The sequence below is a fragment of the Gavialis gangeticus genome, unplaced genomic scaffold (genome assembly GCF_001723915.1).
Source record: "Gavialis gangeticus isolate Ggan-Ray unplaced genomic scaffold, GavGan_comp1, whole genome shotgun sequence".
In the NCBI taxonomy this organism is placed as follows: Eukaryota; Metazoa; Chordata; order Crocodylia; family Gavialidae; genus Gavialis; species Gavialis gangeticus.
The window spans coordinates 154,988,635-155,001,970 of NW_017729022.1; positions in this window are offsets into that span (position 1 = coordinate 154,988,635).

Below are 13,336 nucleotides of genomic sequence, written 5' to 3' on the forward strand. Positions count from 1 at the left end.
GAGGCCTGCTACCATTATATTTCAATAATTCCCAGTCACACTCATTCATCAGGGAACCAATTTACATGGGAGGGATATGTGACTCGTACAGTTGCGATACACAGGGGGTGCCTGGGCAGAGGACACAAGATGGAGTCTTGACATATAAAATGGAAACTTGACATGACTTTGGTTCACTTACAAGCACAAGCCTAAACCATACAATAGCCATATGAAACAATAAAAGTCAATACAAAAATGATGATAATACAACAGTAAAAATCAATACAAACTTAATAATAATACAACATAAAACGGTGGATATCCAAAACCAAAAACTTGCTACCAAAATAAAAATGTTTAAAGCTTATCCTACATCTTAGCTTACTTGTACTTATCTATAGGGAATAGGGAGAGAGAGAAAAGGTCAGAAATGGTTGGGGAAGGGGAATGAATGCAATTAAAAAAAAGAAAAGAAAAGAAAAACTGGGGGTTTTGCTACATATTTTAAGCCTTTCAAAAAGCAGCAAGTTTTAACTCATAACACGAAAACACCCCACAGCCTTACTGTATCTTTTCTGTGTAGCTTGGGTCATGATGTCATCTTTGGTAAAGATGACAAGCTAAAATGTTCCTCTAGATATAATTGAAGTTGTTTTAGGCCTGGACATGAGCATGCATGTAAAAGTAACACATACAAGTTTGTATAGAACCTTTTGTACCAAATTTGGGCAGTATTACATTTAAGCTTTTAATTTTTTTTCCTATAGCCCTTTATCCTTAGCTATACTTTAGGTTTTAATATGTACAGATATAAACCATAGATTTCAGCATGATTTAAAAAGAGCATTAAATCAACTTTGAAGTCTGCAGTTCTATGTCCTGGATTTATTTTGTATGCACAATTAAACATGATAGCTCAGTGAGAACCTCATATTAATTTTCCTATTTTATTAGGCAACGTCTCTGTTGTTTGATGCCTAATTTAGACCCACTTGAAAACATTAAGTAACTTCCTTTCTTAGACTGAAAACTTTGGTAAGCTATTGTTTTTCAACAGTCAAGATTAGGACCATATGGTATCCGTGGGACCACGCAGTTTGCAGCGTGTTTTGAAGCAAAGTAGAGGCACACAGTGTATATTAAGTGTGTGCTGTGCAGGATAGATTTTGGAACCATTCAGTTATCTGTTTGGGGAATATTTCTGAACTGCATCCAGTGCTGTGGAGTTTTCATATAAAATAGACTAAAAAAATTACTGAATAGTTGTGTGTAGCAAAATCTTTGTCTACCTTGGAGAATGTAACAGCCTGAATCTTCTCCAACTTTAACAGTTGCAAAGGTGGAGGTGCTTTCTGGAAGAAAGAGAACTTAACATGAGAGTGAGTGGAGAATGGAGCTGCTTTTTCCCCTTGGGTACTAATGAATTGGCCCCTTTTGAATTTAGAAAATCCTGATTTTTGGTTGACAGAAGCCTTGAGGAAGACCAGGATAAGGAAGGGAATATTTTTTTTAAATTACACCATGTACTGTTTAGTTGAGGAATAGGTATTAGAAAAGGGTCTATTGGTATTAGAAAAGGACCTATTGATGATTAAATGGCCTATCCCTACTTAATCAGGTAGTAAGTGGATCTTGAGCAGCTATCAAATGTGCTGAATTGATGTGCAGGTACGTGTGGTTTGTGGTGCTGCAGAACTCTTTGCATTGCCACAAACTTCATGCATTGCATGTTAAACTGTGCCTGGCGCTGCCAATTTGCAGCACTGCAGCAAAACTTGCTACCAAGATTTTCTGGTAGCAAAAAAAATAAAAAAGCCTTAAGAAAAAAGTGGCACAAAGCACACCAAAGTATGTGTGCTGGTACAAACGTGGAGACCAGGGAGCAGGCAGCCCAGGAACCCCCACACTGAAGCACTCTGCACCCCAGCCAGCTGTTCCCTGGCTGGCTGGGGTGCAGTGTGCCTCAAGACAGGGGAGCAGGCATCCCTGAGTTGGCTAAACCCCTGTCTCCATGCACTTTAGTGCAGGGGCTCAGCTGTGGAGGGGGAACTAAGGCATACTGCACCCTAGTTAGCTCCGCCACTGGCTGAGACAGTGTGCCCTGAGACAGGAGAGCAGCCAGCCCAGAGCTGCCTGCTCCCACCGTCTTGAGACACACTGTGCCCCAGCCAGCCATGAAGCAGCTGGCTGGGGTGCAGGGTGCCTCAGCGTAGGGGCTCTGCAGCATGCAAAGATGGGGAAGCAGGCAGGTCTGTTGGCTAGCCCCTGCACTGAGGCACCTAGTGCCCCAGCCAGCCCCCTGCAGCACATGGAGCAGTGGGACAATGTGTCCTGCTGCAAAGCACATGGGCAGGGCGTGCACTGTGGCACAAAGAAGTGGCATAAATTTGTGCCACTAATATTTTTGTTGTTGCAAATGCACACCCCTGCTCATGTAGCCATGGCCTAAAACAACTGAAAGGAACATGTTTGTTTTTTGATGCTCGCTGCATAAAGTAAAGCTGTAAGTCATGTACTACTTTTGGCTACTTCCAGACATAACCCTCTCCCTGCCTCCCCCTCCCCCCATGGCGCATTACTTTAAGCTTAGTGCATTCCTGCACCAAGCCCCGTGCATGCCAGAAGAGGTGGCACCTTATCACCCGATGTTTGTATAGATCGGAGACTTTAGTGCGGGGTTTTTGGTGCTTTTATTTAATAGCCAATTGAATCATCCTTAGATAAAAGTGCCAAAAAGCCCTGCTGAAGCACTCAATCTATATAGACACTGCAGAGCCAGGTCAAAGTAATGCGCTGCATCTTTTGGTAAAGCCCATTTTTTTGGTTTTTATTTAATATCTGCAAGCAGCCCATATTTCCAATGGATGTTTACAGTCTTTGGTGTAAATTAAAATAAAAAGGGTCAGAAACTGAGTTCATGATATTCTTTCCATTTTTTATTTAATTCAGATCCTTTAGTAAAAGGGGCTGTTACTTTTGTATTGAGCAAGCATGGTAGTCAGGCATACAATGCTAAATGTAAAATGCCTCCAATCAGAGATGAAGGTTTGAAATTAGGACTAGGAGTAAAGAAGAAAAAATGGTCAGATTATCAAATGTGCCAGCTCTCCTTGAGAACTGTGAGGCTAAGTACAGACAGTCAAGAAACACAAAGCTGAATCGATTCAGTCTTCGCAGGTTAATCTAAACTCTGTACATTGAACCAATAAGCAAGTGACCAGACATTTACTTTTGATTCTGGAAATGCAGCCAGATGCCTATAGTGGCTCAGGTCAAAGTTGGGGGGTGCTAGAGCATGTTTATCTGCTTGGCTGGAGCAAACAGCTTGGGCCAAGGCTAGCCTGTCCACCCTGGGAGGGTGGGTTTTATGGGGGAGGTACAAAGCATCGTGGGATGCTGGGGAACTGTGAGTTAACTTGAATCTGGAGGGGATCTGGGACAGAAGTTCACCAAACCTAAATCCATTAAGTCCATCCATCCATCCAGGTTTATCTTTAACCAGTTTTGGCCATTTTGAAAGCAGTTTATGTGCACTGAACTTATGGTGTGTTACAGATTTGAATCAATCCAATCATTTATACTGCTTCATGTGTAATTTCTGTCCATAGTCTGAGAGGCAGTGTTGTGAAGCAGACAATGTACTATGACTCAGGGGCTCTGTGTTCTAATTCAGCCTGTACCACAGGCCTGATGTATTACCAGGGGTAAATCACTTATGTTTTCTGCACCTCAGTTTTTTTTTTAATCTAATGATGGGATGGATAACAGCAGTAAAAGGCATCTTGAGATCAGTAAAAACTCTATATAAGATGATTGTCTATCCATCCTCATTTCTACTGTTAACTGGTTGCAACTTAGAGAGGAGGGCAAAACTCATTTTTATGTTCATGTTATTTGATTTATAGTCTTCGCCTTATTTAGAGCCCATTTTGATATTCTTCTGCATTTTATGCCGCTACATTTTGTTGGCTGGAGTTAATAAAACACAGCAGGAGTTACAATCTAGACCCAGGAAATACTGGGTTTTTAAATAAAGTTACTCTGTAATATTCAGTCCAACTTCTAGACCAAAAACAAGTGTGAATAATTTATCCCAAACAAGGCAGGCCTCCAAACTTTTGATGTTTGTGCACCAGACTGTACAAGATCTAGTTGTCTGAGAACCTAAGGTTACATGAGTACCCAGCACAATTCTCAGAAGCATAGGACCAACTACTCCACTGATGTAAACTGGTGCAAGTTCATTTTCTTTAGTGGAGAAGTACAGCAGTATGCTGAAGTATGCAGCTGAGGTTCTGAGCAAAAAAAGGCTTTCTTTGGCTTAAATTAGCCAATACATCCAAGAGTAGAAATGGATGACATTTGACACCGCATTTGTGCCTCCATAAATATTTTTATGGCAGCACAAATGCTGAGTAAATAGATATCCCTACCTTTTGCTAGACTTTATTGCAACTGACATTGGTTTGCTCTGTGGGAGGAGAGTGTGGGAAGCCCAGAGCAGCCTGTACTCTCCTGCTACCCCAGGCAGATGCTCCAGGGTCTTGAAGGTTCAGATCCTATGTACTCTGGTAGGATCAGGCCCCTCAGGCCCCCCAGAGCCTGTCTGGCTTTCCCCAGTTACAGAGATACACCACAGGGGTATATCAGTGTAAATGGGGAAAGCCCACATGGGCACCCCATTCCTCCACAATAGGACCTGTGTGGCCTCAGGCCTCCATGGGACCTGCACTGACCCAGGCATTATGTGAAGGCACAGGTCAGTGCAGATCCTAGTGGGGATGGTGGCGGGTCAGGAGTCAGGTAATCCCTGTCAGGACCTATGCCTCGATGCCAGGAGCTGTACTGACCCATGCTTCAAGCCAGCATGGGTCCTAGTGGTCGGGGGGTAGGGGGAGCGGGTAGGGAGGGTATGGTCATCAAGTAGTCCCCAGTGTCCATGTCTCTATGGGGGCTTGTGTTCACCTGTGCCTCTTTTAGAAGTGCTCAGGGAAGCCTAGGTTCTGGCATGGGAGCCAGAGAATCCCTGGCACCCTGTACCTCCTTGTCAGGACCCACTCTGGATTGTGCTTCAGGTAGTGGCATGGTCAATGTGGGTCTCTGTGTGGAGGCATGAGGAACTGAGGATTCCTTGCATCTCTGCACTGACTTGTTCCAAGACCCAAAGTAGGGCAGCAAGGGATCCAAGGAATCCTCAGGCAAGGGGAACACATTGCCTCTTGTCTTGCATTGGGCAGGAAGCCCAATACAGGACATGGGGAATGTGCATGCTGCCCAATAAAGCAGATCAGCTGTGGTGGGACATGTTGTGACACAGCTGATTTGCTTCAGTTTGGCAATGTCTGTTTCTACCCCAGGACGTCTTGAGAGCTGTGCTGAGATTGGGCATGAGAAGAGTGGACTGCAGAGAGGGAGGTTGTGCAGTAGACTAACAACAAGCTGGAAGATAAAGAAGGGGATATGAGAAGGCAGTTTTTTAATGCTGCTAGTAGGAGGGATATAGGGGGAGAGAAAATCCCCACTTCAAAATGTTGATTATAATTTGACATCAATTTTTAATGAGAATGCTTGTTATTTTCAGTGGGCAGTTTTGCATAATAATGATTCCACCAGTGCAGTGGCCCTTTGTTCTTTTGTTCTGATGTTCTTTTGAGTTTATCATAGGACAGACATTTTCACCCCTCCCCATCAAATATATATATATATATAGTTGCTGAATTTGGGTATATTCTGCTAATAATATCAGATTTTTACATTAACCTCCAGTGGAGGGGTTCTGTCCCCTGCTCCAGCACCTGCTCGTAGTAGCAGTAACATGTAAACAATATAGTGCCAGTGTAATATCTCTACTGCCCAACACTGACTTACCACATGCAGTTTTTCATACTGGGGACAGGCTGGAAGTGGCAGATAAGGATTGTGAGTGGGTGAAACAATCATGTGTATTACTACAGGAGATCCAGAGCTGCTTTGGACTGAAAAACAGCCTGTAGGCACCTTTTAGAGGATGCCGTATATAAAAGCAGTCTCTAGTTGTCCTATGAAGGTGAAACAGATGTCCTAGAGAGCTTTTGAAATCTTCACCCTTGTAAGTTCTTAAGAGCAGGTTAGACAAACACTTGTCTAGGATAGTTTAGTCAGGGATGATGCTACCTTGAGCAGCAGATGGGATTAAGGTTAAGTACAGACAGTCAACAAGCCCAAGACTGAATTGATTCAGTCTTTGCAGGTTAGTCTAAACTGCATAGATTGAACTGATAAGCAAGTGAACAGACATTCACTTTTGATTCCAGAAATGCAGCCGTGTGCCTGCAGTGGCTCAGGCCAGAAGCTGTGGGGGCACTAGAGCATGCCTCCGTGCTTGACTGGAGCAGACAGCTTGGACCAGGGCTAGCCTACCCACCCTGCAAGGCAGGGGTGGGGATGTTGCAGGGGAGTTACAAAGCATCATGGGATGCTGGGGGACTGTGAGTTAACTTGAATCTGGACAGTATCTGGGACAGAAGTTCAAAAATCCAATTTAACCTAAATCAGTTAAGTCTGATACTGCATCCATCCAGGTTTATCTTAAACTGTTTTTGGCCATTTTGAAAGCAGTTTATGTGCACTGAAATTCTGTTGTGTTACAGATTGGAACCAGTTTCTGATCACTTATACCAGTTTATGTGTAATTTATGTCTCTAGCCTAAATGACTTCCTTAGCTCTACTTTTCCTGTGCTTCTGTGATTTCTAATTGAGATTGGAGACCACACTAGATCCCAGACAAGTTTCAAATACACCTTAAAACCATCTTTGCCTTGCCTGACCTTTTGGCAGTCAAGGCCTTCACACTATGATGGAAGCTTGGAAATAGAGGGCATTAGTGTTACTACAGATACAATTATTGCCCCTAGTACTACTGCTGTTTCTACTGCTGACAGACAATGGAGATTTTCTGTTAGCTGGTTATCTTTGTTAGAGAGACAGTATACCTTCTCAGTGTTGACTCTGGAACAAGGAGCAGGGTCATTTAAACTTGTTGGGTTACTGTTGTAGGTTGACATTATAAACATTTTCTCTCAACATAGTTTAAGAACATCCAAGGGCTAAAATTTGTGTGTGATATGCAGTTGCTGTACAGTGCTGTCATTCTTTGTCATACAGGTTGGGAAGAGGCTGGTAATAGTGGTATGACTCTTGTCCTTGCTCCCAAAAATAGAGGGTTAATGTGAACTGAAACTTAATTCTTGCATTTGATGCAAATGGATGTTTTAAATATTCTATGAGTTGTATGGCTTATAATCTATAAATACATTTTTGTGAAGGTATACGTAAGTATCTCTGTACAATAAGTATCTCTATATGGTAAGAACTCAAATGTTTGGACAGGTTCTACTGACTCTTTTGGGGTTTGTGTTCTTTCCCCTAAAATTTTTATTTGAAAGTAGTTGCCTCATTCCAAGAAAACAGCTTTGAAAATGGCAAGATATCGTAGCAGATAATGAAAAAACCTCCCATAACGAACAGGATAGTCATTTAAGAGTGTTCTAACATACAGTTACAAGTAATTTGTAAGTGTTCTGTTTGCTTTTATACAGATGGTTTTGAAAAATCAGAGTTATATCATTCTTTTTGTGTGCTAGGGTCCTCCTTATGAAGCAAACCAATGAAAAACACATGGAGCTGAATTATGCAGCAGAACTAAGAGAGCCCCTGGATGTTGAGTTTTTAGAAGTTTGCATGGTTTTGACAGCCCAGGGACCCATGTGTTGTCTAGCGAATTGCATGTGTCTAATTCTGTGCCCTTGACAAATGTCCCTCATTCTGGAGGCAAGAGTTAAGAGAGAATGAATCTGAACAGCTGTGCCTCCCCATGGAATTTTACCTCCCTCTGTTTCATGGTACATATATAAGTTACAGAAAAGAACCAGGGGAAGGAAAGATCCAGTTATTCAGTTTTTATTGCAGTTTACGATCACTGTTAGGGCTGGTGGGAATTTATCCTATGGGGAGAGTGGCTTGACCATATGTGTTTTTTATTTCTTCTCTCTCAAATATAAAATCCAATAAGCTTGTCTTTTGTTGCCATAACAATGATACACAGAGCATTTCATTCACCATTTCTGCAGATGGAAAATGTTGGTAGTGGTGGTGAAAAGAGCTTTCTTTCTTTAGTATCTCTGAAGATATGGAGCCATCTCTGTCCTCAGAGTTGCTGGGCTTTTGGTTGTAGCCGTGTTGGTCTAAGGACGAGGCAGGCAAGGTTCTTTGGGATATCTTTTATAAGACCAACTGAGTAGTTGGAAAAAAAGTTCTTAGCAAGCTTTTGGGCACAATCGCCCTTCTTCAGGCATAGAAGACTTCAGAAGAAATCAGAAGTCTGCTTCTCCAGAAGTCTTCTATGCCTGAAGAAGGGCAATTGTGCCCAAAAGCTTGCTAAGAACTTTTTTCCAACTACTCAGTTGGTCTAATAAAAGATATCATGTCTACCCAAAGAACCTTGCCTGCCTATGTCCTCAGAGACACTTATTCAAGTTCAGTGGGGTCAGACGAGTGTAATACTCAGGGCAATATTTGGCTCAAAGATTTGAAAGGCTTTGAGCAGTGAGTGCAACAATTGAGCGGTGGGGAAAATTAGGAAAGGCAACAAATCAGTGAACCCAAAGGATCTTTTCGCTGAACCACCCACTTTCTCAAAGGGGCTTTAATCCCTTCCTCTGCATGTTCCACAAAAAGTCTGATGGCATATGGTGAAATATTCAGGAGCACATGCACTTGCACACTAAAAATATTGTGAAATAGATCAGAGGAGGCAAGGTGATCTGGGCAGTGTCACTAACACTGTTGCAAATGAGTTTGTGGTGAATTAAAAACAGGGCACTGGCTCTTTAACATAACTCTGAGTTTTGTTTTTCCACAGCTATCTGAGATCATTCTGGGTAAGAGGCTTTTAATTGCAGCACACTTAGAAGAAACCTTCAAGGCAGTTATGCTTACATAGTAGGTTCAAGCAGGAGACATTCATCAAATACCTGGAATGAAATGATGAGAATTATGGTTTATAAAGTTGGCCAGATTTTAATGTGAAACTCTCTGTTCCAAAACGAGAAGGCAGACACAACAGTTCTGCTGAAATAATAACAATGATTCCTTCTAACATTCTCAAACTCATTGATTCACTCTCGTTTTAAAATTGTTTTTCTGTTTTCTTACAGAAATTCACTTTCTCTCATTCCCCATCTGAAAATCTTTGAAGAATTTTTGATGAGCTTTGTAGACTTCAAAATAAGCTGTCCCTCCCTTCCCCTTCCTTAGTTTCTAATCCAATTTAGTCAGATAGTTACTTCAGATCCCTCGGAGGCCTGCAGTTTGTTCATTCTCCCACAGTGCTGAGATTTCCCTCCAGCCCAGCTGGCAAGAGTTTTTAGAAATAACAATATCTCAGGGGGAAGGAGCTAAAGATTGAATAGGGCCTTTTGTCCAGGTCTCTATGAAGCCAGATTAATTATGCATTGCAGAACACGGTTTAAAGCTCTGAATTAGGTCCTCATTGCAATGAAAGGAGAGCACAGGCTTGAAACTGAAAGAATTCCCATTTCCATAAGAGGGACAGACTTATGATGATTGAAAGCAGGAAGAATTTTTGAAAATTGCAATTAAACAGTATTTTGCATTTACCACTCAGTAGCAGTTGTCTTTCACATTTACAAAAGTGATTTTTTGACATTTTTTCACATGATCATTCCATAGGTGGCTGGACTTTGAGAATTTTCAAGTCTTTGCTGTGTTACTAGGCTACTCTTGAAAGTACTTGTGTTTGATGAATGAGAAAGTACAGTTTTTTTTGGCTGGCACTTACCTAAATAGAGGTCTTTAGAGCTTTGCCCATACAATTAGTGATCAGTCTGATGATACTAATGGTATAGGAAAAAAAGCAAATGGTTTCCTCCTTTACTTCTGGGGCTTTTCTAAAGCTGCCTAGCCCTGTGTGATGTGTGATAACATTTTCTTGGGCTCTCATTCACTTTAACTCTTGAGAAAAGTAGAACTCTGCCAGGGATAATGAGTCCATAATGTTATACAGCTGCCAAATAAAAACCTGTCCCAAGGCACTTGTATTCATATGGGCATTTTCTATCAGTATGTGGGACTGGTGTGTGTTTTGGGGCGGGGGAAGGATATATATGAAATGTTTTTCTTTGTTAAGCTCAGATATGAACACATGGAACCAAATTAGTGCAATTAAAGGAGCATATCTCATTTACTCTTATTCTTATTCTCAGCAGCCTCTTGCAATTGTGTGTGTGTGTGAATAATGCTGTATGAAAATAACTGTAACACAGTGTACTCTCCTGCTCAGTGAAATTAAATTTCAATTAAAACATTATAAACTGTAAGCATTTTAGGGAATGAGTTAACATGTATTTGGAGAAATGTAAATCCTCTCTTGTTGTTCTCACATTTCTGAGACAGGAAAAAATATTTATGCGATCACTTTAGAAATCTGCATGATAAGAAGCCATCTTCTCTGCTGTAATAGCTATGTGATATGAACATTCTGGCGGGGAGGCATTCTCCCCATAGCAAATGTACATATTAAATCATAACACTCTAATGGTGGCAGACATAAGCATCCTCATTTACCAGCAATCTGTCTAGCAGTCTGCTATGCTGTGAAAAAATAATGAATTCATTATAACTGTTAACCTAGCAACCCAAGCACAACTGGAATATCTCATGAAACAAAGCTGATGTCAACATGGCTGAGCAGGTCTAACAAAGTGAACATCATTCTCTTTTGGACCTGTTGAAAAACACAGTGACATTCATTGGGCTGTTTTCCATCTTGCAGTGGAGCATTAATACCCTTGTGGCTAAACCCTGTAGCACTTGCTGCACCTCAGGGGCATCTACTCGGTTATGTAACTGGAATTTTTTGGCACTTGCACACAGCTTGGGATTCAGCTTCAGGTGTGCAAACAATCTTCAGGTGTGCAAGCTCATTGAACATGCCCAGCAGGGGTTTTTGGGGCAGGCAGATATGTGGTGACTTTAACAAGGCTTTTGATATGGTCTCCCACAATATTCTTGCAGGCAAGCTAAGGAAGTACAGGTTGGATGAATGGACTTGGTAAGATGGATAGAAAACTGGCTGGGTCGTCAGTCTCGGAGAGCTGTAATCAGTGGGTTGATGTCTAACTGGAAACCACTGTCACGTGGAGTGCCCCAGGGCTCAGTCCTTGTACTGGTTTTATTCAGTGTTTTCATCAATGACCTGGAAGCTGGCATAGAGTGCACCCTCAGCAAGTTTGCTGATGACACCAAGCTGAAGGGAGTACTAGATATGCTGGAGGGTTGGGCTAGGATTCAGAGAGACCTAGACAAATTGGAGGATTGGACCAAAAGAAATTTCAGAAGGTTCAGGAAGGACAAGTGCAAAGTCCTGCTCTTAGGATGAAACAATCCCATGCAAGCTGGGGGCTGACTGGCTGGGCAGCAACTCTGCAGAAAAGGACCTGGTGGTTACAGTGGACAATAAGTTGAATATGATCCAACAGTGTATCCTTGTTGCCAAGAAGACTAATGGCATACATGGCTTCATTGTGGGCAGGTCATACCTGACCAACCAAATTTCCTTTTATGATCAGGTAATTCGCCACGTGGATAAGGGAAATGAGGGTGATGTAAAATACTTGGATCTCAAAAAGGCCTTTGACTTAGTTTCCCACAATGTCCTCATGGTAAAATTGGGAAAATGCAGCCTCAAATGCTTTACAGTCCAGTGGCTCAGTAACTGGCTCCAAGGTAGGACCCAGAGGGTATTAATAGATGTGTGGAAGACCGCATCTGACCCCAATGAAATTTGAAGCCTCCTTCCCCCATAGGATCAGAGAGTGTCCTTTGATCTTGCTCACCACAACTTAGATGTTAAAGAAGGATCCAAATGTGTAGACCATCTTGAGGGCAAAGCAGATGTAAAGTCCTGCAACTTCAGATTCAGGTTCCTCTTCACAGGGCTCTGCCATCCGCATACCCTGTCCTTACCACACCAGATGTTCCTACTTTGATCATGTTCCATCTCTCTTGTGCAAATCGAATCTCTCAGTGTTGCCTCGCCCAGAGTCTATACTGCCAGTCTCTGGCCACAGCCTCTGTTCCTGTTCTAACTCACGCGGTGCAGTATAAGGTTACACAGTTCCTGTGTCTTTCCCTTAGTTTTAGGCAAGGATCATCTCAGGCCACTGGCCCTAACCCGCAACTCAGGTCTGGTTCTCTTTCTTCCTCTCTCATGTTCTTAGGATGAAGCTCTGCTCCCAGCAGACCCATGCTCACCAGTTCTGCTGCAAGAGCTGCTTTGTCACCCTGACCCTTCAGGTAAGTTTGTGGGACATGCTCTGTCTCTGCGCCTTCTGGCCCCACTGAGCTCCCCTGGGTGCTGCTCCCTTCTCCAGAGGGGAGCCAACTGCTTGTTTGGCTCTCTTTTGAATCCCCACGCCAGTCAGCTGTGTCCATGATGGCAGCGTTCCATTCGCTGCTTGCTCAGCTCGCACAGCTGATTGTTTTAATTAACATTTTGCGTGTCTTTTCACTTGTCTGGGCTCACTGCGTTTTCCTTCCCCATCTGGGCTCCCCGTGCCAGTAACTTTCGCTTCCCTCTTTCTTCTTTTGGTGTTCTGTGGCAAGGCAAGCTTACTGCCCTTTCACAAGATGGAGCCAAGTCAACATGGCAGAAGGGGACCAGTGGCATCCCTCAGGGTTCAGTACTTGGACCAGTGCTTATCAACATGTTCATCAATGATTTGGATTTGAACAAAGTTCACGAAAGACACCAAATTATAGGGGAGTGTGGTCATGCTTGAGGACAGGCTGGGGATACAGGCTGACCTGGACAGACTTGCAAGCTGGGCATATCAAAACCTGATGTTGTTTAACATGGAGAAATGTAAAGTGCTTCATCTGGGGAGAAATAATCCACAACACACATACAGGCTTGGTGGTGCTACACTTACCAGCACCACAACTGGAAGATATCTGGGTGTCATGATAGACCACAGAATGAACATGAGCAGCCCATGTGATGCCATAGCTGTCAGTGAACAAAACACTGGCATGCATCTATTGATGCATCTCAAGCATGACTAAGGATGTCATCCTCCCTGGTTAGACCTCAGCTGGAGTACTGCATCCAGTTCTGGGCGCTGCACTTCAGGAAGGATGTGAAGAAGCTTGAGAGAGTCCAAAGGAGGGCCACACTTGATTAGAGGTCTGGAGAGCAGATTAAATGAGGAGAGGCTGAAAGACATGGGGCAGTTCAGCCTGGAGAAAAGAAGACTTAGAGGGGACTTGGTGGCAGCCTATAAGTATATAAGGGGT